Genomic DNA, 25,011 nt, shown 5'->3' with positions numbered 1-25,011 from the left:
CATTTGCAACACTGGGAATGTTTATTAACTTTGTGGTAGCACAGATATTTGTTACCTAACTGTGACTTAAGGAATTAGTTATTGCCAATAGAACTGAACAACATAAGGGATTCATCAGATTAAAGATTTGGTTCAATGTCAATTCCCTTCGCCAGACATTAAGAGTTGCTTCGCTTGGTCAGTTACTTCAAATCATATTTATTTCACTGTGTGCAATAGCATGTGTAAGGCTACCATTCTATATAACTAGCTTTCATGTGCGAAACAAAACTGAAAGTAAAATTTAAGACTGGTGCCAGTGTATATCCTTGTTCTAGCAGACTTTCCCTATTTCGTCCCTTAATGTTTCGTAATTACCGGTGTTTTGCAATTTAACTGGCTATTGATTAGGCTCAGCTTTGGTTATTTAAGAGACTTTCATTAGAGCACAGTGCACCATTGAACAGTCGAGCCACCGAATTAATGTGTAGAATGTCAAACCAAACACCTTTCAGCCGTCCAGTTTTCAAACCGTTATTTTATTGGGCTACCAATTTCGGCGGTATATTTCACCATCTTCAGCTCTCTATATGTCATGTAGCCCTTAAGCATGGGTAGGATAATATGACACTGACTGACGTGTTGGGAGATTCCAACCTCGGTTCCGATCAAAGTAGAGGCCAGAGTTCAAAGACTAGTATCTGTAGATTTCTGCTTGACACAGCGATCACTTCAAACATAATCTGCCGACTGTCGAAAGATTATGTTTGAAGTGATATCTGTATCAAGCAGAAATCTACAGACACCAATCTCTGAATGCTGGCCCCTATATTGACCTGAGCCGAGGCTGGAGTCTTCCTACACGTCGGTCACAATCATACAATACTTTGTTTCCCCTGCTTAAGGGCTATAAGACATCTAGAGGTGTCTAAAGATGGCGTAATATTTCACCGAAACCGATAGCACAGTAAAATACTAGCTTGGAAAATAGACGTCTGAAAGATGTTCGACTTGACATTCTGTACTGAACAGCAGTGTCCCGCAACCATCTCTGAAAAGATAGACATACAGAGAAATTGTTTTTTTGTTGTGTGTTCTCCTTCCGGTGGCTAGGTAGCAATCAATTGATATTATCTAATAGTTAAACTCAGTTCATAATTTTGTTACCATACGCCACCTGGTAGGTTGCAGTTTGTCTATTCACTTCTGACCACAGTATTTGAGAATACCGTAAAGAAGCAGTGGTTTACCTGCCCTTATCTTACGCATTCGCTTACTGTTAATCACTAATGGTTGTCATTCGAATTTGAAATCGAATACTGAGTTTCAGGACGCAAGGTTACGCTAACATTCTGATTGTTGTCATGAGAAATGGAGCACAAGTTGCTGTATTCGTTAGTTCTGTCCTTCTGCGAAAATAGCGCCTACTTACCGTTCTTAGGTAGTATGTGCATTAGGTGAGCAAGAGTGAACAAAGTATGACAAGTGTATTAACTGCTAAACCGCATGCGAAACTGTTCCGTACCTGCTACTAGTCTTCTACGTTAAGTAGTCCACCCCTATAATTTATCGGAACTATTAGAATGTTTTCATTTTTTTGGGATAGTTCATTGGTTTACTTGAAATTTAGGAGCAGGGTATAGTACATAGAAAATCTCCAGAATGCATCTTGACACTGGAATGTACTGTCCGGTGATTTGAAACTTCCTGAAACATCAGATCTGTGAGCAGGATCGGGACATGAACCTGGGATTTCGGTTTTTTGTGGTCAAGTGCTCTATCGACTGAGGTACCCAAGCACGACTCACGACGCTTCCTCAGAGCTGCACTTGTGGTGGCGAAACTACAGCTATGAGATCGAGTCGTTATGGGCAAAGCATTTGTTCGAGAAAACCAACGTCCCAGTTTCATGTCCTGATGCAACATAGGGTTTTAACCTGCTAAAATGTCTTAAATCAGTTCACAATCCCCTGAAAACAAGGAACTGTTTCCGGAACCAGCCTGCTAGGATCGTGTTTATGCCAGTTCCGTGCAGTTTCTTTCCTTACGGGAGTGTTAGTCCCGCAAGGCATGTCAGGAGAAGAAGTGCTTAGTTTGGAAGGTCGGAGAGAACTTACTGGCGGTTGTCAGGCTGTGAAGGAGAGTTGCGTACTCGCTATAGAACCTGACAGCGAAAGGCAAATGTCCCAGGTTCGAGTGCCTACCAGGCAGACAGTTTTAATTCAATGGGATGAAGACTGCCTGTTCAGCACACAGCCTATACACAGAATATGTAAACTAAACACTCAGATAACGTTGTTGGAGCATCAGTAGCTACTATTAGACCCTTTAGAGTACTCTTGCACAATTTAGTGGTTAGTGCGTACTGATACAGATGTTTACGAAACTACTAAAAATCTTTTTCCTCTGGTGTCATTGATATTGAGAATGCTGCAGCAACTGGAACAGAAAAAATGGCACAACAGACATGGTAGTACTTAACTCTCGCATACAATGAAATAATTATCACCGAAATCGTTATTTGCCCTTCTAGTTAGATAGCAGGTCTCATCATGTGTGAATTAAAGCTAAGTGCAGAAGAAAAGCGAATAAAAATTACCAAAGTAAAAATGCTATTCCTTCCGCTGTTCTCAGAGTATAAAATACGAGGGACTCACGTCCTGCCTCCTCGAAAGCTTTAAGCGGAGAAACAGCATAATTCTGAATTGAAAATAACGAAGCGGAAATGAGAACAAAAATGGTTTTTGAAAAATGTTCCCTTTTGGACTTCCGACTAACTTATTAAAATGCAGCAGGATTTTATGTGCCAAGAGGGGGCGAGTATGCAAATTATGAGTTATTCATCTGACTAAAGGGCTTGAAGATTCTGTAGCTAAAGGCACAATATTTTCCAACGATTGTAGGCTGCAAAGAGCAGGAATATTTCTTACGTTGCTCTTATTGCAAGCTCGTAGAAGCTGTGAGTTCATCTGTGCGGAACGCCTGCGATTTATCGCACAGAAGAAAGAATTTCCAACGAATTAAGAGAAAATGATGGAGGGAGGCAAAAGAGGTCGCCGTTGAAGTTGGAAACACAGTTTTCATTCCTATTAATCCAGCTACCGTGTAATTCACTACCCCCGTAGTTTCTTTTGTACAAACGTTTTCATTTTAATCAACAGAATCTTTGTAACATAGCAACTCTGTGGGCTATTAAAATATTTTCTTGCACGTTAACCTTTCTATATCCACATACATACTTCGCAATCCACCATACGGTGCATGGTGGAGGGTACCTCGTACCACAACTAGCATCTTCTCTCCCTGTTCCACTACCAAAAGGAACTAAGGAAAAATGACTGCATATATGCCTTTGTACGAGCCGTAATCTCTCTTATCTTATCTTTGTGGTCTTTCCGCGAAATGTAAGTTGGCTGCAGTAAAATTGTACTGCAGTCAGCCTCAAATGCTGGTTCTCTAAATTTCCTCAGTAGCGATTCACGAAAAGAACGCCTCCTTTCCTCTAGAGACTCCCACCCGAGTTCCTGAAGCATTTCCGTAACACTCGCGTGATGATCAAACCTACCAGTAACAAATCTAGCAGCCCGCCTCTTAACTGCTTCTATGTCCTATCTCAATCCGACCTGGTAGGGATCCCAAACTCTCGAGCAGTACTCAAGAATAGGTCATATTAGTGTTTTATAAGCGGTCTCCTTTACAGATGAACCACATCTTCCCAAAATTCTACCAATGAACCGAAGACGACTATCCGCCTTCCCCACAACTGCCATTACATGCTTGTCCCACTTCATATCGCTGTGCAATGTTACGGCCAAATATTTAGTCGGCGTGGCTGTGTCAAGCGCTACACTACTAATGGAGTATTCAAACATTAGGGGATTCTTTTTCCTATTCATCTGCATTAATTTACACTTATCTATATTTAGAGTTAGCTGCCATTCTTCACACCAATCACAAATCCTGTCCAAGCTATCTTGTATCCTCCTACAGTCACTCAACAACGACACTTTCTGGTACACCACAGCACCATAAGCAAACAGCCGCACATTGCTATCCACCCTATCCAAAAGATCATTTATGTAGATAGAAAACAACAGCGGACCTTCCACACTTCCCTGGGGCACTCCAGATGATACCCTCACCTCCGATGAAAATTCACCATCGAGGACAACGTACTGGGTTCTATTACTTAAGAAGTCTTCGAACCACTCACATACTTGGGAACCAATCCCATATGCTCGTACCTTAGTTAGGAGTCTACAGTGGGACACCGAGTCAAACGCTTTCCGGAAGTCAAGGAATGTGGCATCCGTCTGATATCCTTCATCCATGGTTGGCAAGATATCATGTGAAAAAAAGGCGAGTTACGTTTCGCAGGATCGATGCTTTCTGAAGCCGTGTTGATGCATGAACAGCAACTTCTCTGTCTCAAGAAAATTCATTATATTCGAACTGAGAATATGTTAGAGAATCATGCAACAATCCGACGTTACAGATATTGGTCTGTAGTTTTGAGGATTCGTCATTCTACCCTTTTTATATACAGGCGTCACCTGCGCTTTTTTCCAGTCGCTCGGGACTTTACGTCGGGCAAGAGATTCGCTACCAATGCAAGCTAAGTAAGGAGCCAATGCAGTAGAGTACTCTCTGTAAAACCGAATTGGAATCCCATCAGGATCTGGCGATGTATTTATTTTCAACCCATTCAGCTGCTTCACAACCCCAGGGATGTCTATCACTATGTCCTCCATACGGGAATCTGTACGAGACTCAAACGGTGGTATGTTTCTACGATCCTCCTGCGTGAAAGATTTCTCAAATGCTAAATTTAAAATTTCAGATTTCGTGTTGCTGTCTTCCGTTGCCAGGTCAGGCTGATCACTGAGTGGCTGAATGGAAGCCGTCGACCCGCTTACCGATTTTACGTAAGAGCAGAATTTCCTTGGGTTTTCAGCAAGATCTTTTGCTGAGGTATGACGGTGGTTGTTGTTGTATGCTTCGCGCATCGCTCTTTTTACAGCAGCACGAATCTCTACTAACTTTTGCTAACCTTTCGGTGTATGTTTCATGAATCAAAGTTTTTAAGTAAGCGTACTAATGTTTGTGTGATGAAATTGATTGTTTTCTTATTGAAAAGTTAAATAAATGTTAGTTCTAAGCTTGTTGTGAGTAAACACTCTGGCCTATTCTAGGCGATGCAATATTGTCTGAGGGTGTAGTGAACTGGCATCTGCATTTTCACGCCAGCAGTTGAGTACAGTACAGAGGAGAACGCAGGAGGTTTTTGAGAGAGACAATGAAGTCGAGTCAAATGGTTCAAATGGCTCTGAGCACTTTGAGACTTAACATCTGAGGTCATCAGTCCCCTAGACTTAGAACTACTTAAACCTAACTAACCTAAGGACATCACACCTATCCATGCCCGAGGTAGGATTCGAACCTGCGACCGTAGCGGTCGCGCCGTTCCACACTGAACAAGTCCAGTCGCTCGGGGGCTCTTTTGTTGAGAATGGTCGTAGCGCAGCGGTGCTAAATACGTAATGGCTCGGCGAATAATTTGGTGTGGACGGGGGAAGTATATGGTATTAAATGGGTGCAGCTTAATTACCGCAGGTGGATGAAAATCAACTTGCGGAGTACTGTGTTCCCAATTTCATTTCTTACCGGAGAGGAGCCAGTGCCACACATTGTCAACGAACAGCGCTTTACCTTGCACCGACGACATCTCAACCTGAAGTAAACTCCAAGTAAAGACTTGGTCAGACTCGATGCGGCTAACCAGCATAGTAGTACATTTCATGTTTGAGTAATACCCAGTTAGGATAAGGTGTCGACCTTCCATTTTACTTAAGAAAAAATACCTACGTGGAAGCCATCCTATCCATTGTTGATGGCAAGAGCGATTCCTGATAATTGAGAAGCTATTTCAGTAGTAATTAAAATGTCAATAATTTTCAAGACTACAATTTAGGTAAGGGCTCAACTCCAGCAAACAGTAATTTGAAAGACAATATTTAACTGAGCAAGATTCATTAAAAGATATTTTTCGTGTATTTTTGATAGATAAATAAGTTTTCAATTTTACGTAATGCAATCAGTCAGAAATATTTGTTAACGTCTCGAGCAATAATAGTCAGTAACTAGTAATAAAAGTTGAAGTTACATGAAACCAACAGGGCACTAAAATCACGTCACGAAGTTTTCCATTCTTTTAGAATCTAAATCCTGAATTTTCATATTAAGTAACTGTAACTCACAGGGAAGTGATTATTGAATGACGCTGCGTCATTATGATAATTTTCAACCCAAGTGACAGCATTCTGTAATGAATAAACATAAATAACTTTCTAAGTAAATTAAAAAGACAGTAAGCATTACAGTAACGTCACGAAATTTTTGCATTTATATAATTTTATATGTTATGACACATATTATATTCATGGAATTTCAAATATCAGTTGTTTTTATGTGCACATAAACGTATATTTCACTTCTTGTACTCGGGTCTTTTGCTTGAAGTACATCCCTCATAGCAACATTTGGAGACATTCCTCACCACCCAGCTTACCCAATGAAGGCTAATATTGTTACCTCTATGGGTGAGCCATATTTTTAAAACATCGCCCACACACTGACAGCGTTTGCAGGTAAAAACATCAGTTATACCATGACAAACGCCTTATAAATTTTGGATAACTAATCAAGTACGAACATAGCTCGTACCTTATTTCTTCCTTCAGTCTTTAGCCGATGACTTACAAACCTGTAGCGATACGCTTTGGATACATTACAATACCGAGCGCTGGTTAGCATCCTCTCCAAGAACAGCAAAGATGAAAAGTGGCACTGCCAGCGATTTAGCAGCAAAAACTGAAACTACTCAAACTATACGAACATATGATACAGCTTATGAGTTGGTAAAAACGGTTTATTAATTTTAAGATGTGAATTCTCAAAGTTCTGGAATGTGGATGACAGGCTGAAGAGGTTATAACTCATAGCATCCTTATGGTAGCCAGCAGTTGACGAGACGTCCCTCTTAGCACGTGCAACGCCTCCACGCATCTGCTCCGCATGCCGTATTTTTATTTTGTAACAATGTTGTTTGCTTAATGTCATATAAAGTCAATAGGTGTATTATTCACGGCACACGTTGTTAATTTCAGTATTACATACTGGTGTGAAATTGGTCTCTCAAAGGCTGAAACCGGTTGCTAGAAAAACAAACAACTTTAGCGATCTAGAGTGAGTGTTTTTGTTAAATTACAATGAAAGATAGATGTCGCTTCAGTTATGACTTCCAAAATTTGTATTCCTATGTCCCTCATGCTAACGATTAGTCCGAAAGATGGTGATAAGCTGCGCATGCACATCCACTGTGCGTTGTGAGGTGCGAACACTACCTGCAGAGTTCCAGTAATGTTGGACGCACCCAAGATAAGCGCGTGACTGCGTGTGAGTCCGCTTTCTAAGTTTTCATCTATTTTTAGGTTTCAGATATATATTTTAACGGTTTTTGTGATAATATTTACTATATAAGTGACTTATTAGTGGTTTCTTCATTCACATCTGCCTTTCTTGTGTTGTGACCTGATATTTGTGTCTCGTATCTAGCAACTTAACCTCTTACCCGTGTTTACATTCCGCGCTGACCAGTTGCAGCTGTAGCGGCGCATCGAAAGCTAAGTACTAATTAATTGTTTGTGTATAGTAGTTTATTTAGGAACTTTAGTAGTCTTCAACTGATGTTCTTGGTGTTTTCCGGTGAAATAACTTCAGAAGAAATTTTTGCGAACTGCTTTCTGTTTCGTTACTCTGTCATTAGACGTTTGATTTTCTTTCTGTGTTAGTATTTTGTTATATTCTCATTTGTTGTTGATTAATACTATCAATAATAGTAGTTACTTCCCTTGTAGAGCAAGTTTGCGATTATTGTAGTCAGTTTTTAACATCTTCTTATTGTAATAGCGGAACTTAGATAAAGTTGTTTTCTTGTTTCAATAACTGTAAAATTTTACTATAAGTGAGAAGTGTGGGTTTTGCCGTAGGTTCGTGAGTAGTGGATTGCGGTGTGAGACTTGTTCGAAGTATTTTCACTGGGGGGGGGAATGCAGTGGGGAAGCCAGTGGGCATTCTGGTGAGATCCTCTCCTGGAACTGCAGGTTACGTAGCAAGAGTAAGTGGATAGAGGAGCAGGAGCGTAAGATCTGTGGCCTTCAGGTGCAGTTGAAAAACGCATAGGAGGAGTTAGATAGGATGAGGAGGGAGAAGGGGGTTGGGGAATGGGAGCTGGCTGTTGGCAAGAGATCTGCTAGGAGAAGGAGATTTTCAGATAGTTTTACTATTGGTGTTTGTAATAGATATGACCAACTGTCAGAGTCTAGTCGAGAGGAATCTCTAGTAGCTGTAGATGTAGGAAATATGCAGCAGACCCCAGCAGTTACGGTGGCTAGGACAGTTGCAAAGTCTAAGAGAAAGAAGAAGGTCCTGCTGTTAGGTAGTTCTCATGGTAGAGGTGTAGGCCAGCAGTTGCAGGAAGTTTTGGGGAGTGAGTTCCCGGTCACCAGCATTGTGAAGCCTAATGCAGAATTGGCTCAGGTGACTGTTAACATAGGGGGATTATGCAGGGATTTTACTAAAGAGGATCAGGTAGTGATTGTGGGTGTGGCTGGTAATAGTATTGATAGGGATGGGGAGTATGACATAGATGGTGACCTGGAAAAGATAGGCACCCACACTGGCAACAAGAATGTGCATTTCGTGGAACTGTTTCAACGTCACGATCGGCCTCATCTTAATACAGCCGTCAGGCGTAATAACATGAGACTTGGGGGTGCGCTGATGACAGACGACATGAGTCACATTTCAGTGGTGTCGGTGGAGTCTATCAGCAGGACGGGTTTCACTAGACATGGCCTGCACCTCAACAGGTATGGAAAGGGGAGGCAAAGCTTATAGATGACAGTATAGGTGGGGGTGGTGGGATCACTCATGGGAAAATTCCGATAGTTGTGGGTGTTAGAGCTGTACCTTTTTTAGATCGAAGTCAGCTGATAGGTATTCCTGCTTAAGGGAAGTCTCTCTAACAAAGAAACCACTTTCGAGAAAGCCTAGGTATCCGATTAATGAGGGAATTAGTATATTTCATCAAAATATACAAGGTATTAGAGATAAAGTTAGCGAACTGCTTATAGATGTTGACTCTGAAATTATTGGTATATCTCAACACTTCTTAAATAAGGAGATAATTCAGAGGGTTCCTTTACCAGGATACAGGTTGGCTGGCAGCTTTTCTAGGAGCTCTTTGCGGTGTGGGGGAGTCGCCATGTATGTGAAAAACGGTATCCCATTTGAGTCAATTGATGTTTCAAAGTACTGCACTGAAAAAGTGTTTGAATGTTGTGCAGGTGTGGTTAAATTTAGTGGAACTAAAATTCTTACTGTTGTTATTCATAGATCCCCAGACTCCGATTTCACAACATTTTTGCTAAAGCTAGAGGAGGTTCTTGGTTCACTGTATAGGAAATACAAAAAGTTAGTTATATGTGGTGACTTCAATATTAATTGTATAAGTGACTGTGCAAGGAAAAGGATGCTGGTAGACCTCCTTAATTCATATAACTTATGCAAACCGTTTTCTTTACAACGAGAGTGCAAGGGAACAGTAGAACAACCATAGACACTATTTTTGTTAATTCCGCGTTACTAGAAGGGAATTCTCTTAGCAAAAAGGTGAATGGCCTTTCAGATCATGATGCACAAATTTTAAGTCTAAAAGATTTTTGTGCTGCAACACATGTTAAATATAGTTACCAACTTTTTAGGAAAGCTGATCCAATTGCTGTAGAGACTTTTGTAAACCTTATCAAGGAACAAGAGTGGCAAGATGTTTATAGTGCTGCTACAGTAGACGATAAATATAATGCTTTCCTCAAGACTTTTCTCGTGCTCTTTGAAAGTTGCTTTCCGTTAGAACGTTCAAAGCAGGGTACTAGCACAAACAGATAGCCTGGTTGGCTGACTAGAGGGATAAGAATATCTTGTAGAACAAAGTGACAATTATATCAAAACGTTAGAAACAGTCACAATCTAAATGCAGCAGCCCATTACAAACAGTATTGTGGGGTGCTGAAAAAAGTTATTAGGAATGCAAAAAGTATGTGGTATGCAGATAGAATAGCTAAGTCTCAGGATAAAATTAAAACCATATGGTCAGTCGTAAAGGAAGTGGCTGGTCTGCAGAGACAGGTCGAGGATATAGAATCAGTGCGTAGTGGGAATGTCCGTGTTACTGATAAGTCGCATGTATGAACAGTATTTAACAATCACTTTCTGAATATAGCAGGTGAACTAAATAGAAACCTAGTCCCAACAGGGAATCATATAGCGCTCGTAGAAAAAAGTGTTCCGAGACTGTTACCTGAAATGCTCCTCTATGATACTGACAAGAGGGAGATTTAGTTAATAATTAAACCACTAAAGACCAAGAACTTTCATGGATATGACGGGATATCTAGCAGAATACTAAAGTATTGTTCCATGTATGTTAGCCCAGTACTTAGCCATATCTATAACTTTTCCTTTAGGAGTGGTCGGTTTCCTGACCGATTAAAGTACTCGGTACTGAAGCCACTTACTAAAAAGGAAGACAGGGATAATGTTGACAATTATAGACCTATTTCTATGCCATCGGTGTTTTTTGCTAAAGTTATCGAGAGGGTTGTATATACAATGTTACTGGAGCATTTAAATTCACATAATTTTCTGTCAAATGTACAGTTTGGTTTTAGAAATGGCTTAACAACTGAAAATGCTATAGTCTCTTTTCTCTGTGAGTTTTTGGAAGGATTAAATAAAAGGTTGCGAACGTTATGTGTTTCATTTGATTTAATGAAGACTTTTGACTGTGTTGACCACAAAATATTACTGCAGAAGTTGGACCATTATGGAGTAAGGGGAGTAGCTTAAAATTCCTACTTTAAGAACAGAAAGCAGAAGGTAATTCTCCGCAATATTGAGAGTGGTAGTGATGTTCAGTCCCAATGGGGCACTGTTAAATGCGGCGTTCCCCAAGGCTCGGTCCTGGGGCCACTGCTGTTTCTTATTTATATAAATGATATGCCTTCTAGTATTACAGGTGATTCAAAAATATTTCTCCAGAATGAGATTTTCACTCTGCAGCGGAGTGTGCGCTGATATGAAACTTCCTGGCAGATTAAAACTGTGTGCCCGACCGAGACACACAGTTTTAATCTGCCAGGAAGTTTCAAAAATATTTCTGTTTGCTGATGACACTAGCTTGGTAGTGAAGGATCTTGTGTGTGATATTGAAACATTATCAAATAATGTAGTACATGAAATAAGTTCGTGGCTTGTGGAAAATAATTTGATGCTAAATCACAGTAACACTCAGTTTTTACATTTTGTAACTCACAATTCAACAAGAACTGATATTTTAATCAGACAGATTGGGCATATTATAAGCGAGACGGAACAGTTCAAGTTCCTAGGCGTTCGGATATACAGTAAGCTGTTGTGGAAAGCTCATGTTCAGGATCTTGTTCAGAAATTAAATGCCGCTTTATTTACCATTAGAACAGTATCTGAAATAAGTGACATTTCAACACGAAAAGTAGTCTACTTCGCATATTTTCATACGCTTATGGCATATGGTATTATTTTTTTGGGGTAATACTTCTGATTCAAAAAGGGTATTTTTGGCTCAAAAACGGGCTGTTCGAGCTACGTGTGGTGTAAGTTCGAAAACCTCTTGTCGACTCCTATTCAATAGTCTGGGACTTTTGACATAGCCCTCCCAGTATATATTTTCTTTAATGTCGTTTGTTGTTAACAAAATTAGCTTATTCCCAGGAGTTAGCAGCTTTCACTCAGTTAATACTAGGCAGAAATCAAATCTGCATGTGAAATGCACTTCCTTGACTCTTGTGCAGAAAGGAGTGCAGTATTCTGCAGCATCCATTTTCAATAAGCTACCGCAAAATCTTAGCAGTAGCCCAAATACTTTTAAGTCTAAACTGAAGAGTTTCTTCATGGCTCACTCCTTCTATTCTGTCGAGGAGCTCCTGGAAGAGCTAAAACATTAAGCAAATTCCAGTGTTACATTCTTGATTTTCTTTATTTAAACTAACGACTTGTCGCCTGAATATGTTTCTTATATTTCATTTTATCTGTTTCTACAATCTACAACTGAATATGTTTCTTATATTTCATTTTATCTGTTTCTACAACCGTGTTATAATTTCATGTATTGACTCGTTCCATGACCATGGGGACTTCTACTTAATGTGGTCCCACGGAACAATAAATAAATAAACAGCTGCCATGTTCTCGCACCAGTCGTTACCTGTAAAATCTACATGTTTCTTTATTGGAAATAAGCACCCGTAATGGTTCAGTTTTGGTCAACATATCGCGCAGTCATGGAAATGCTAGATTATCGGTTCTGTTAGGATGTTGATGGCGTAACTATTTCCATTTCCGCCAGCGTAGTGATCTATTGTCTTACTAGGAGATATGATATATGAGATGTGAATTTTTTCGCTATGCTCCTCAACACGGCAAAAAGGCCTACTAACGTTGCACACGAGGGTAAAAGTACGGTTACGCAAATGTGAGTAACGTCCTATAAATGCCGACATGTGACGCAAAAGCTTTTCGACTGAATTCTAAAATAAGATTTACGAATAAGGACGTATAAATTTCGCATCGGGAGCGTCAAAACTGTCTAACGCTTCTTGTTGATTCTCTTGTTACGTTACTTCGTAATTTTTTACTCTCTTGTTGTGTTGCTGACGAAACTTCCTTTCGCGTGGTATTCTATATATGGATTTGATTCCGATGTCTGCGGTATTCCGTATAGGTATTTTCCACGAGATTGCATACTGTCATAAAAAATACCTTTCCTACACTTTCTCACGTTACGGGATGAGAAATTTCGTGTAACAGACGTCGACATAACGTTTCGTTACGCAACACTGATCATACTGAAGCGGTGTGAAACAGAAACGTCAGACGGGCTAATATTATCTTAGCGTACGAGACGGCGAAACCGGCCAACCCAATGACCGAATCAATATATCGGTTACCTGTCACCCCCAGGCGTAGCTGAAGAGGTAAAACAATATTTCCGTCTGTCGTCGTGGGATGACATTACCATTAGCGAAAGCAATGGACGTCGTTAGCAGCAAGAAATACGTATGTACTGTATTTACATGGAATCGCTGTACGCCTCGTAACTTCGGCCTAGGAGAACGCCACTTACCTTCCATATGGCTGCTACAGACATAAGCACTTTCCTAATGAGGAATTTTAAACATGGAAAACCTATATGTATTGGTTTCTGTCCTGGAAGCAACACTTTTCTCTTCAGTACAGCAGAAACAACGCAGAGCTCATTGAGAGGTGGTAGAGATGAAAAATAAAGTTAACTCTCTTTATTGTTGAATCATCTTTAAATGGAAAGGTTCATTCTCCGGTATTATAATGTATCAAAAGCGTATCTGACACTGCATGTTCCGTAGCGGTTTGTAAGTTATAGGGTGTCCGCCCCCGGTAGCTGAGTGGTCAGCGTGACACAGTCATTCCTCAGGGCCCGGGTTCGATTCCCAGCTGGGTCGGAGATTTTCTCCACTCAGGGTTTGGGTGTTGTGTTGTCCTAGTCATCATCATTTCATTCCCGTCGACACGCAAGTCGCCGAAGTGGCATCAAATCGAAAGACTTCCACCTGGCGAGCGGTCTACCCGACGGGAGGCCCTCGGCACACCCCATTCAGTGATCGAGTAAAGACTAAAGGAAACAATGAGCTATTATTTATCTTCGTACCACTTGATTTGTTATCCCAAATTCATAATGTGTTTTTCATGCTATATAACTAATGTTTTAACCTACAGACGCTGTCAGATGATACCCTCAGTTCGCCTGGTGTACATAATTAACTACGTTGCTTCATTTAGAATAGCTTATTAGTAACAAGTATGTGGTTTACTGTCCCCATCTCTGAAGCTAATCTGTGTTTGGCTACACAAGGAAGTCAAATACGACTGTTTATAGCGACAATATCACATGAGTTCCAAAAGAAATCCGTTGGAATTCGATTACTCGATAAATAGTACAATTCTGAAGGCTGTCATTTCAACTAAGTACCTGGGTGTTAAAATTACGAACAACTTCAGTTGGAAGGACCACATAGATAATATTGTCGGGAAGGCGAGCCAAAGGTTGCATTTCATTGGCAGGACACTTAGCAGATGCAACAAGTCCACTAAAGAGACAGCTTACACTACACTCGTTCGTCCTCTGTTAGAATATTGCTGCGCGGTGTGGGATCCTTACCAGGTGGGATTGACGGAGGACATCGAAAGGGTGCAAAAAAGGGCAGCTCGTTTTGTATTATCGCGTTATAGGGGAGAGAGTGTGGCAGATATGATACACGAGTTGGGATGGAAGTCATTACAGCATAGACGTTTTTCGTCGCGGCGAGACCTTCTTACGAAATTTCAGTCACCAACTTTCTCTTCCGAATGCGAAAATATTTTGTTGAGCCCACCCTACATAGGTAGGAATGATCATCAAAATAAAATAAGAGAAATCAGAGCTCGAACAGAAAGGTTTAGGTGTTCGTTTTTCCCGCTCGTTGTTCGGGAGTGGAATAGTAGAGAGATAGTATGATTGTGGTTCGTTGAACCCTCTGCCAAGAACTTAAATGTGAATTGCAGAGTAGTCATGTAGATGTAGATCAAAGACGAAATGGGGCTTCAGGTACCATGATACAATGTAGCACCGTCCCATTTTGCACTGTTAAAAAACAGAAAGTTCTGCACTTCGCAGTGTTCATAAGAATTTCAAATTGACCCGTCTTCAGATACTTGCATCTAAATGAGGCGTATCTTTACGCAAGTGACTCCTACATTTGTTCTGTGGGGTCGAGTAGAAACTATTCATCACCGAAAACACATCAGCCTTATTGGGAATTAAACTTCCAAACTTGGATTTAGTTGCTAGCAACGCCAAGCATTAAAACTACAAAATCAGTCGCTCTCTTGTTCGATAAAAGGTTTAGTGCTCATGATGATTATCGCAAAGAACTAAGGATATGGTTAACCACTGCTCTGAACGAGAATAAGTTCTTCAGTTTTAAACAACAGAGTGGTACAGAATACTCTTTTTCTAATTCTTTACTATAGGTAACATAAAAGTCTCAGACAATGTGTTTAAAAGTAGATATGTTTAGTGTTCTAGCAGAAGCAAAAGAAAACATGTAAAGTGAAACGTAAGATCTATGTAATAAGATAAAATTAATAGTTGTAGCCATGTTATGGTATTTCGTAAAACTGTCAACTAATAGATGAATTAAAATCTGAACCGTAATCGTTGCTTTTCGAAATAATTTTTGTAAGAATTTGAAGCGAAACAATAGCAAAATCTGAGCAAAAGTTAGTCATATGATTCGCAGGCTACGGATTATTGTTAATACTGTGTGAAACTGGAATCCACGAAAGTAGGTAAGCGACTCCTCATATTGTACACAGTTTTTAGTGATTATAGGATTGTAGGATCATTGTGTAAGAATTAATGCCTTTAAGTCGACCTGACAATGTAAATAATTCCAGCCACTGCTATTGTTAACCTTTTTTCTGCCTTGCTGTACATAAAGAACCCCACAATGTTACAACTGATCACTAAAAAGTATGTACCATCTGACGATGAGTCTCCAGGTTGCTTGAAACCATTCATGATAAAAGAACAATTAAACCATCACAAAGGCGAGTACTTACAGGCATTTCTGAAGCCCTTGTCGATTAAGAAATATTAAAATCACTTAAAGATCTGGAAACTCAGAAGAGCACTCGTATGTTAGCATTGTCTATGACTGGGCCCAGTCGTCCAATGAATTAATAAATTACCACCAGTGGCTCGGATTACCGAAATTCTTCGCCAATAATGAATGTTTTATCTTATTGTTTATTGAACAGTCGTAATGTTGCTATGATTGACTGTGCAAATTTTTTTTAAGTTGGGACTGAAACATGGTTCTGGTGTACAGTATACGTTTCCTCACGCGTTGAGGAAGCTACCCAACACGTCCTGTGCACGGGTTGCTTCCACCCGTGTTACAAACCTCACTTTACGTGCCTCTGCTGAGCTGGCTTCTATGTAACGTTGGCCAGTCTTCTGAGACTGTACATTGCAGTTCTCCCTCTCTTTGTCAGTCAAATTAAGCTAATGATTTTTTTTTTTCCAACAGGATACGAGCTCCCGGTCGAGTGCCCGAGCGATAGCGTACGCCAAGGAATAAGGAGGTAGGTGATTGTCTCTTAACACACTGTAATTTCATATGTGCTTAGTAAGAGCATCGGCTATTTAAGAGCACATATTTATGTAAGCGCATTAAATAAGATACACATAAATGATAAGGTGTTCCACACTTTCTATCATAGGCTGTCATAGATCATAGAGGGACTAATTCTGTATAGCAACATATTATAACTGAAAACGGTGTAAGAAGTAGTTATGGAGTTCAGGCAGATTGTGTCCTACTCAAGAACCATGAAGAATAAAAAGTGGCTCTGAGTACTATGGGACTTGATATCTGAGGTCATCAGTCGCCTAGAACTTAGAACTATTTAAACCTAACTAACCTAAGGATATCTCACACATCCATGCCCGAGGCAGAATTCGAACCTGCGACCGTAGCAGTCGCGCGGTTCCGGATTGAAGTGCCTAGAACTGATCGGCCACCGCGGCTGGCATGAAAAAAATATTAAAAAATTTAACACGACGGATCACCAGTCAGTTTTTCAGTGCCCATCGTAGGAGATTCAGTGCAAAATTTGAGAAAAAGTTGGCAGTTTAAGGAAGCGGACACACTGATTGACAACCAAGGTCGCTGGATGTGATTTGTAAACGCCTGCAGAATCAGTCACCTGTGAGAGTCCCTTTACGATGGACGTTACAGTTTCACGGGTTGAAGGTGTACCACAAATATTTCATTGAAAAGCACGTAATTGAACTTAGTGTATCAGAACTTTTTCACAGACGCACCTTAGGCCAACAAACGTAGTAACCGTTGCATCGTGTAGTTACTGTAATAAAGGCAAGAAACGACAGCATTCCCCCAAGAGTTACAGACGCCAATAGGTAATGGACCGCTTGCAGGCATATGTTACCATCTCAAACATGCACTACGTTCCCCTCCATCGTCTGCCCCCTTCAAGCTTTGGGTGGTTATTTAATCTTTCTCTCACGGTCACCGGCACTTTGGCAGTCCCCTCCTGAATAGTATTTTCCAATGGAGATATCATCATGACACTTTCTCAATTACAGGCCACGCGTCCTGTGGATACACGTTACGTGTGTTTAATGCAGTGCTTGCCTTCTGCATTCTGACGTCGTTGATCATTGTTGATTCTTCGGCCTTGTAGTGGCCGTTTCCCACCCCAAGGGCAAGAGAATGAATGTCCTGAGCATCTGTCCGCTCGTCCGTCCTCTTTGACAAAGCCGTTGGCAGAATACGGGTTTTTTCTTATGCGAGAAGTCTTCGGGTGCCAATGCTGATTCAAAATTTAAGCGGTGGCGGAGTTCAAACCCGGGGCGAGGACGTTTTGATTACTAATTAAAGAAGGTACCCCTGTTTTTGTGGGCCTATCTAGCTAAGTTTAACCTTAAAAATAAAAGAAACAAAAATCAAATCTACCCCTACTTGGCACCGCGAATTTAACTATACGATAAAAAAAAGAAATGTACTATACCTCTTCAGACGTCGGCCCTAACTATTCCCAAAAATTCTTCCAAGGTAGAGGTTCCAAGGGGCTATACTTTGTATTTTTTTAAATTTTATTTTTGTTATTTTTATTTATTTGTTTTATGTAATTACATGATTATAAATAGTAAATGTGTGCAAATGAAAATGTTATAAAATAAAATATTACAACGGAAAAGTGATTCAAAGTATAAAGCAAAACAGCTTTGTATATTGCTTGTGCTACTTCAGCGAAAAGAATCTTACTTGAAGAAATGGTGTAATGGAGTTTCCTTGTCCACTGCCGCTAGCCATTTTGTGTCCATCAGTACCGTTTAAAATATCTATAACATACTCATGCTGCAATGCTAATGCCTCAATGAATGAATGAAGCTTCTTGGAATCAACCAATCGAATACCTTTGTCACTGCTTGCAACTCATATTATCGTGTCTACGATTAGATGCTGCGTACCCCCAGACCACAGGTCTAATCAAGCATACACTATCAGATTAAAAGCAGCTAGACATCCCTATGTGCGGTTGCTTCAGGAGGAGGTTCGAGTCCTCCCTCGGGCATGGGTGTGTGTATTTGTCCTTAGGATAATTTAGGTTAAGTAGTGTGTAGGCTTAGGGACTGATGACATTACCAGTTAAGTCCCATAAGATTTCACACACACGCACACATCCCTATGTAACGCAGAGTTCTCCGCTGGATTTCAAGGCAGGTGCAACCCCGCCAGTATAGGACGCCGGAAGTACAGTGTTGTCATTAGAGAGTCAGTAACGGGAGAAGGAGTCGATCAGAAGAACGCAGTGACTTTGAATGTGGCCTAGTTATTGGACGTCACCTGAATAAGAAAACAGCAGGGATATTTCAACCCTTTAAAGCTGCCGAAGTCGACTCTTGGTGATGCGATTCTTAGGTTGAAACGCGAGGGAACAATGGGAGCTAAATCAAGATGAGACTGACATCACGTACCGACGGCCAGAAATGAGCGGGATGAATCATTCGTGTCTTCCAAAGATCTACCAGCGGTTCACGGACCACAACGACTGCATAGAGGGGTCAAAAAGAATGGGGTTCAATGGTCGGGCAGCTTCACATGAACAGCACATTTCTGTAGTCAATGAAAAGCGGCGATTGACGTGGTTTGAAGAGCGAAGAAAGGGCAGTAGATGAGCGATTCATTAAGGGTGGTAAATCACACTCTACCCTATGGCAGTCCGATGCAAGGGCTTTTGTATGGTGAATGCGTGGAAAACGTTACCTGTCTCCACGTGCAGTGCCATAAGTGAAGTTCGGAGGAGGTGGTGTTACGGCATCAGGTTGTTTTTCCTGATTAGGGTTCGGTCCCCTTTTATTTCTGTACTTAAGTGCACATTTCGCCAATCCAAACTAGTGCTCTATAATAACTTCTTCGTGGACCGAACACTATCCTTTCCGTCTCTCGTTCGTTTTCCTTTATAAACATTACGATTATCAGTCATATCGATTTTCTGATATTTGGTTCAAATGGCTCTGAGCACTATGGGACTCAACTTCTGAGGTCATCAGTCGCCTAGAACTTAGAACTACTTAAACCTAACTAACCTAAGACATCACACACATCCATGCCCGAGGTAGGATTCGAACCTGCGACCACAGCGGTCGGGCGGTTCCTGACTGTAGTGCCTACAACCGCTCAGCCACTCCGGCCGGCTTTCTGATATTTCTCACTATAAATTAGTAACGGGTTGTCGCAGATATTGAACGCAAACCAAAGAGGCATGTGTTTCTAATATCTTTTTATCTCATCGTGTTAAAAAAAGTTTATTTCCACTTGAAAGCTGTGCAAATGCTTTATGGAAATAAACTGATTTTTCAGTTAATTTCCTCTTTCTCATTCGTTGCTTTGCTTTGTTGGCATCAGTTCTCCGTCTTATAATGTTACGAAATAATGGATCATATAGACGATTTAACATTCCGGGTGCTTTTTGTTTTGCTGCGTACTTTTTACTGCAACAATAAAATATTTTTGATTACCCTAAATTATTTTACCTCCGCAATTAAGGTATCTAATGAAACCGTAGAATCCGTACGTGGCTGCTTTCGATCATACTATTCTAGAGGTCGAGATTATAAGTTGATGCAGACAGGCAATTTAAATTTAATTGCTTTGAGCGTACGTGACAATGAGTTCATGAGTTTCGTGCGACTAATACGGCCATCCATCGTGAGCATGTTGTATTAATTGTAACTGATAATTAGTGTATTCTGTAGGACGACAAACAATCAGAATGAAATGGCTTTCTCAGAATAAATGTTACTAGGTGTTTGAATGAAAATTTGTAGATTCCACCTCCAAGACCAACATAGTTATTACGGTAGAGGTGAATGTAGCCGTATGGATAAGAGATACATTACGTAACGGTGCTGAGTTCTGTGAAACACTGATAGTATCGTACACATTTAAGAACAAAATATCTCAAGACCACAGGATAATTGTCTTAATAATTATTCAAGCCTCAAAACAGGAGGTACTGTATTGTTGTAGTGGCTGATATATGGAGAAGGTTTACTTCAGCCTGAGTACAACTCTTCAGACGGATAACTGTATGATGCAAGCTAATGTGCTGGTTCATGTATAAGTTTGGTACATAAATTCATAGCGTTTTTGTTTTGCACGTCGGTATTTCTTTTCCTATGGGTTTATTTATCGATCGTCATCTTTTTATTTGTAGTTCACTATTGCTGTTTGACTTTACATATTGCTATTTTGTCATTTGGAGACAGTGTGTGGAGCTGTGGCCGCTATAAAATGGAGTGCCTAGTGGAGAAGTCGGAAAATTTCCGTCATATTCTTCTGATTGAGTTAAATCGAGAGGTGACAACGGCGGAGGCAGCAAAAACATTTGCGCCGTGAATGGGGATGATACCATTGCACAGAGAACGGCAAGAAAATGGTTTTGTCCTTTTCAGGAGGATCATTTTGACGTTATTGAATTTCCACGTACAATAAGAATTTCAGGGTTTGTTGAAGGGTGTTTAAACTCTTTAGTTCACAATACTCCACTTCAATGTACTCGAGAGCTCGCAAATCGTTCCACCCTTGTGCGAAATCTGCGTGCAGTGAGGAAGATTCAAAAATCGGGTAAATGTATACCTCTTGCTCTAAGCAAAACAAAAAAAAAACAGCGGATGGCCATACGTTTATCATGCTTGCTCGTCATCAATTGGCTCGTGAACGACACTGGCCATTCCCATCCAGTATCGTTACTGGTGACGAGAGACAGTGTCCTTATGCTAGCATAAGGAAAAGGAAGGAATGGTTGAGCTCAAACAAAACAGTAACTCTCCGTACAAAGATATGCATGCAACCACAAGAGATAATGTTTATGCATCTGGTGGAACAGCGACGATGTGGTACGAGTTGCATCCCTGAGATGTACTCATCACTGCTGACGTTTACTGGCAACAACTCAGACGTCTTGCAGAAGCAGTCCAAGAAAAACGAGCAGGAAGACTTCTTGAAGTGAATCTACTCAACGACACTCGCGCCGTATTCTGCTAGACTGACAAAGCACTAGACGGGAGTTTGGTTGGAAAGTCATTCCTCACCCATCTTTCACCTGATCTTGGGCACTCAGGTTTTCACCTTTTCTGCTCTCTGTCGAACAATCTTGCAAGAATGTTCTCTCCGAATGAAAATACGCGCCCGCATCTCGTGGTCGTTCTGGCTCATCAGTGTATATCTTCGGTATATAACCAAAGAAATACATTTTAACAATGATGTGTGTTCCACACAAGTCAAATGATTTCTTACGTTTGTAATACTTGAAAACGGTCTAAGGCTGGAATCAAGATCGTATAAGAAAGCATATATACAACCAAATGGCACTTATATATTTTCGTAAGTATTATAGCTCTCCGTCTTCAGGCCACGAGTGGCCTACCGGGACCATCCGACCGCCGTGTCATCCTCAGTGTAGGATGCGGATAGGAGGGGCGTGGGGTTAGCACACCGCTCTCCCGGTCGTTATGATGGCAGTCTTGACCGAAGCCGCTGGTATTCGGTCGAGTAGCTCCTCAATTGGCAATACGAGGCTGAGTGCACCCCAAAAAATGGCAACAGCGCATGGCGGCCTGGATGGTCACCTATCCAAGTACCGGCCACACCCAACAGTGCTTGGCCGCTTCTCGTGGTCGTGCGGTAACGTTCTCGCTTCCCACGCCCAGGTTCCCGGGTTCGATTCCAGGCGGGGTCAGGGATTTTCTCTGCCTCGTGATGGCTGGGTGTTGTGTGATGTCCTTAGGTTAGTTAGGTTTAAGTAGTTCTAAGTTCTAGGGGACTGATGACCATAGCTGTTAAGTCCCATAGTGCTCACAGCCATTTGAACCATTTGAAAATACGCTCCGAACGTGGCTGGAGGAGTTCTTCGTCTAAAAATCACATGATTTCTACAGTCGTGGAATCGAAAAGTTACCCCAGCGTTGGCAGACTACTGTAAATAGTGAAGAAGAATATATTATTGATCACCAAAGTCTCTGTTACGTATATCTATTGCGTTTAGTAAACTTATAAATAAGGGTTGTTAACTTATGCAGCAATCTACATTCATGTTATTTTTGTTTGCTTTTTCTTTTTTTTTAAAAAAAAGGAAAAGAAACGCCTTGAACGACTAGAGACAAGTCGTTCATATTCACAGGACGTGTGGATTAGTATGTTCTGCAGAAATGATTAGCACTTCAGTCACCTCGGTTCAGCAAATCTCCTGCTGCCTAGTAGGCACAGGGTCCTCCATGGGCCCAGATAATTTTTTCCATGTGTGATGGCATCGACTCGTATAAGCCGCGAATGGCGTCCTGTTGTACAGCGACCCATGCTGCATTTACCTGGTTTCAAAGTTCTTCTGTGGTGGTTGGCACTGGGTCACATCGCTGCACCCGTCGATTCAACATATTCCATACATTTTCGATTGGCAACAAATGTAGTGATCTGGCGGGCCAGGGAAAAATGCTGACGTCCTGTGGCATCAAAAAGGCACGTGGTCGTGCAGCAACATGTGGCCATGCATTGTCTTACTGTAAATGGCGTTTGAGGTATTGTGCAGTGAGGGTTTGGCCATTGATCGCAGGATGCCATTCACGTAGGTCACTAGTGACCTGCACACACACCAACTGTGATTTGTGATTGTACTGAATAGCAGCCGACACCATTAAGGCCTTGAGTTGGCGCTGTACGTCTCGTGCGAGTGCAGTCACTATGATTCCGCTCCCCCTGTCTCCGGCGAACCAAATTCCAGTCATCATTTTCAAACAAACAGAACGTAGATCAGTCCGAAAACGCTGTCTGATGCCATTTCTGTCCCCAGTGACGTCGTTCAATACACCATTGCCGTCTAGCATGCGTCTGTACATTCATTAAAGGTAGGCGGACAAGTGGACGATGCGCACGTAACACATGCCGTAACGAATGGCGACTGACCGTCACTCCTCGCAGTGTACGACGTGTTACACTGTTCCACTATTGCGCCAGAGCCGAGGAAGGCGTGGCCTGGGTGGTGCGAGTTGACCCATGTCTTCGTGTTCTGAAGCCTTCCGTGAACCATTCTGCACACACCCGTTGCACTGCTGAAACACTTCGTCCCACACAAGCACCGATTTCCCGGATGGATGCATCGCATTCTCTCAGGCCAATAAAGCGGCCTCTTTCAAACTCACTGATCTGACGATATGGTTTGCGCATACGTATGTGAGGTACCCTGTATATTCGCTCAGCTCACACTGGTCTATTATCTTCGGTTTATGAAAACAACGGGACACACATGCACATTTTACTGGTAGGTGGTGTTGCCCTGCGATATCGATGTTGACCTTGAACCAGGGGGCCGTCATGGTTCGAATGCTAATCATTTATGCAGAACATGCTAATGTACATGTCCGGTGAATATGAACGTTTTACATCTCTTTCAAATTCTGAAGGTGGCAGGGGTAATATACTGGAAGTGAAAGGCTATTCACAATTTGTACAGAAACCAGATGGCAGTTTCAAGAGTCGAGGGACATGAAAGAGAAGCAGTGGTTGGGAAGCGAGTGAGACAGGGGAGTAGCCTCTCCCCGATGTTATTCAATCCTTATATTGAGCAAGCAGTAATGGAAACAAAAGAAAAATTCGGATTAGGAACTGGAATCCGAGGAGAAGAAATTAAAACTTTAAGGCTCGCCGATGACATTGTAATTCTGTCAGAGACAGCAAACGACCTGGAAGAGCAGTTTAACGGAATGGACAGTGTCTTGAAAGGAGGATATAAGATGAACATCAACAAAAGCAAAACGAGGATAATGGAATGTAGTAGAGTTAACTCGGGTGATGCTGAGGGAATTAGAATAGGAAATAAGACACTTAAAGTAGTAAAGGAGTTTTGCTATGTCGGGAGCAAAATAACTGATGATGGTCGAAGTAGAGAGGATATGAAATGTAGTCTGGCAATGGCAAGAAAAGCGTTTCTGAAAAAAAAAGGAATTTGTTAATATCGAGTATAGATTTAAGTGTCAGGAAGTCGTTTCTGAAAGTATTTGTATGGAATGTAGCCATGAATGGAAGTGAAACATGGACGATAAATAGTTTGGACAAGAAGAGAGTAGATGCTTTTGAAATGAAATGTGGTGCTCCAGAAGAATGCTGAAGATTAGATGGATAGATCACATAACTAATGAGGAGGTATTGAATAGAATTGGGGAGAAGAGAAGTTTGTGGCACAACTTGACTAGAAGAAGGGATCGGTTGGTAGGACATGTTCTGAGGCATCAAGGGATGACCAATTTAGTATTGGAGGGCAGTGTGGAGGGTAAACATCGTAGAGGGAGACCAAGAGATGAATACACTAAGCAGATTCAGAAGGATGTAGGCTGCAGTAGGTACTGAGAGATGAAGCAGCTTGCACAGGACAGAGTAGCATGGATATCTGCATCATACCAGTCTCAGGACTGAAGATCACAACAACAACAACATCTCTAGTCATTCAACGTTTTTTTCTGTACGTGAGAGTAATATAATATAGTGTTACCCTCAGATTTACGTACGAGTTTGGAAATGAAACACTGCATTAGGAGGTGCAGTGTCAGAGGGTTCTTCGAGCGTTTAGAGCTGCGCAAGAAATGCTGCTCGTTACATGGACTACCCATGTAAGTATTATTTTGTGTTGTCGTTCGTTCTGTATTGTTAATCCAGTGGACTATTAGTATGTAGGAAGCCTATGACAGTTTCCTGTCACAAATCGCTTTGGGACGAA

The 25,011-nt window shown here is 41.3% G+C and overlaps 1 protein-coding gene across 2 annotated transcripts in view; it reads left to right on the top strand.

The window, feature by feature from the left end:
- Positions 1–25,011, top strand: part of LOC126334765 (uncharacterized) — a 1,160,035-nt gene that overhangs the window by 140,272 nt on the left and 994,752 nt on the right. For both annotated transcript variants that reach the window (XM_049997344.1, XM_049997343.1), the window contains exon 2: positions 16,245–16,299. The gene's annotated coding sequence lies outside the window, so the exon portion shown is untranslated. The remainder of the gene's footprint in view (positions 1–16,244; positions 16,300–25,011) is intronic.

This window comes from Schistocerca gregaria, chromosome 2 (assembly GCF_023897955.1).
Source record: "Schistocerca gregaria isolate iqSchGreg1 chromosome 2, iqSchGreg1.2, whole genome shotgun sequence".
In the NCBI taxonomy this organism is placed as follows: domain Eukaryota; kingdom Metazoa; phylum Arthropoda; class Insecta; order Orthoptera; family Acrididae; genus Schistocerca; species Schistocerca gregaria.
The sequence above is the reverse complement of the archived record's forward strand: the minus strand, read 5'-3'. Positions and strand labels throughout refer to the sequence as shown.